Source organism: Austrofundulus limnaeus, unplaced genomic scaffold (genome assembly GCF_001266775.1).
Source record: "Austrofundulus limnaeus strain Quisiro unplaced genomic scaffold, Austrofundulus_limnaeus-1.0 Scaffold51, whole genome shotgun sequence".
Classification (NCBI taxonomy): Eukaryota; Metazoa; Chordata; class Actinopteri; order Cyprinodontiformes; family Rivulidae; genus Austrofundulus; species Austrofundulus limnaeus.
Window position 1 is genome coordinate 2464799 of NW_013952453.1, and position 3082 is coordinate 2467880.

At 38.0% G+C, this 3082-nt stretch overlaps 1 protein-coding gene across 2 annotated transcripts in view; it reads right to left on the reverse strand.

The window, feature by feature from the left end:
* The window catches only part of ngfb (nerve growth factor b (beta polypeptide)), a 27190-nt gene that overhangs the window by 3948 nt on the left and 20160 nt on the right, over nt 1–3082 (reverse strand). The window lies entirely within an intron of this gene.

Consider the following 3082-nt stretch of genomic DNA (forward strand, 5'->3'; position numbering starts at 1 on the left):
TAAGTAAGTAAGTAAGTAAGTAAGTAAGTAAGTAAGTAAGTAAGTAAGTAAGTAAGTAAGTACGTACGTAAGTAAGTAAGTAAGTAAGTAAGTTTCACACACAAAGAGGGACACAAAGTGCTTTACAAAGTTGCAAAATGATACAGATAAAACAAAACAATAAAACATCAATAACATCATAAAACAACATACTGGAATTGTTAAGAGGCTTTATAAAAAAGGAAAGTTTTAAGTTTGCTCTTAAAAGCAACCACAGAATCAAATACATGAATTGAGAGTGGAAGATCATTCCAGAGCCTTGGAGCATCGGCCTGAAAGGAGCGATCACCTCTAGACTTAAAATGAATGAAGGGGACCATTTGAAGATTCTGATCTAATGAACTCAGCCCTCGAGAGAGTAAATACAGACACAGCTGAGCTTTAATGTAAAAGGGAGCCTGACCATGGAGAGCTTTAAACGTTAGCACCAGGATTTTAAACTTCAAACGAGAAACCACAGGGAGCCACTGGAGTGATTTTAGAATCGGGTTAATATGAACCCTTATGTTGGTGCGGGTCAACACCCTTGCTGCTGCGTTTTGGACCAGCTGTAAACAAGACAGCTCCTACTTATTTAGACAGGAAAAATGGCAATTACAACAGTCTATATGTGAGGACACAAACACATGAGTGATCATATCCAAATCATGTTTGGAAACAACTTTTCTAAGTTGGGAAATATTTCTAAGCTGAAAGAAACAGTTTCTAGTGAGTTGCTTGAAATAGTGTTCTTGTGACATCCCTCTGTCAAAAGTCACATCAAGATTTCTAAGGTTTGATTTAGCAGATAAGCTCAGATCACCCAGATACTGGCAGATTCTTGGAACAACAATGTCAGGAGCAATCACTTGCACCTCAGTCTTATCAGAGTTTAACTGCAAAGAATTTGCGCCAAGCCAGTGCTTAATTTTGACAAGGCAGTTCTTTAAAGAGTCCAGTTTATGGATCTCAGTGGACTTAAAAGAGCAATACAGCTGGATATCATCTGCAAAAAGATAAGAAACATCATCAAACTGCTGAAAAATATTACCCAGTGTGGAAGGACGTAACAAAAATAGAATAGGTCCCAATACAGAACCCTGGGGCACTCCACACAACAAATCAGAGGAATCAGAGAAAAACTGGTTAACTGAGACACTAAAACTCCTACCGGACAAATAAGACGAGAACCAAGCTAGTACAGAACCTGACAGTTGTGTTAGCAAAATAATTCTGCAAATTACATACAGCTGGTTCTGTTTGATGTGCATGGAGTCTTGCTTCTGTGCAACCAAACCAAAGCTCCTGTAGACCAAATGCTCTCTTGGTCTGGATCTAAAAGCACTATGTATCTCCAAAGTCTCAAATTATTCTAAAAAGAAATCAACCATACATATCCTAATCAAACAGGAAGAATGCTGAAATAATATGCTGCTTCAGAAGCCCAGAGGGAAGCAACGTCCCTGAACAGATTTACACATGAAAACAGGAACAAGAATGTTTTATTTCAAATGTAATAATAATGATTTTGTTATAATCACATACGCAGGAAGGACAAATAAAAACATCGTATAGCCCCTGATTATCTTTGTGTTATGTAGGACAACTGTGCGGACAGTGTGTGTTGCCTCAACAAAGACCAGCTAAAAGCATTACACACTTCACATTGCTACACAAAAGACTGCTGGTGTTTTGGTGCCAGATTTCACATCAATCAGAGGGGAAGTGGAGTTCACGAGTTGGTAGACCGGCACTGTTTTGTTGACAAAAACAGGTCGGGCAAGTAAGAATAAAGTCGATTGGTTGCAAATTGTAGAACTTGTTTGTCCAACCGCGAATACTTCCTCGACCATCCTAACCTGGACACAAACGCTAATTAAAAAAAAATCATTTTTTTAAAATGTAGTTTTCATTATAGAAATGTTGTTTGGCATGCAGAGCAGCAGTTATAGTGCCTCAGCAAAAAGGCTGGAGGTTCATCTACCAGCCTTTCTGTATGAAGTCTTTCTCTGTGCCACCGGGTTCTTCCCACAGACCCAATATGCTAGGTTAATTGGTAACTCAAGGTTAACTGGTAATCCTAGGTGAAAATGTGAATAATTGTCGTTATGTGGCCCTGTGATGGACTTGCAACATGCAGGGTCTTCCCTGTGACAACTGGAGATTTGTAAAGTGGCTGCATGGATGCATTTTGGAAAATTTATGGTTGTCTGTTAGCATCACATTAGCATCATTGTAACCACAAATTTCAACCACAAACGTAAAACACCTTGGATCTTTCTTAGCTAAAGCCATTGAGAATGTACTTATAAATTGGTACAGTATTTAACTCAATTCTTTCTAATCTGATGTGTCAGATTTGTACCAAAAAACATCACAACTCATAGCTGTAAACAGTGTGCTACAAGTAGCATGACGTTCTCGCTCTTTTTTAAAAACCTTCAAGACATATCATGTACATACATTAAATCTATCCATGAAAATATGAGTGGTGAATCACTCCCCATTTGTCAGTTCAAGCTTGAATAAATTGACAGGCAGTGTGCTGAATTTAACACAGGAATCGGAGGYGAGTCAAAACCTGCGACGCTCTGCCAGCAGGCTCTGTCAGGCCGTTTTTTTTTTTCAGACGCTGTGGTTGCCTCGGGTCTCAAGGTGAGAGCTTGTGGATTAAAACGTTGGCACAATAGATCAAAAGGAAAGACCGTAGCCTTTACAATGGCACATAACGTGAGCCATGACACACTATTAAATCCTTGTGAGGTCTATCTAATTCCCAAGTGTTTTTTTTAACCACACCCAACATCCATGTTTTCTTGTTTGAGGTACAATACTTGAACATGAAAAACAATCGTTACAGTAATATAATCTTTTGTAAAATTGTTTTGAACAGATGTGAAACATAAAAAAAAGATTTTCTTTTTTTTCACATGCCAATTTGAATTGTTTAGACACAGGAAAGTTGCATCACTTTAGAAAATTTGAATGAAAATCAAACAGAAGTGAAAAACTGCATAAAAACTGACTGAGGCAGCTACAGTATTTATTAGTCAAAAAATACACC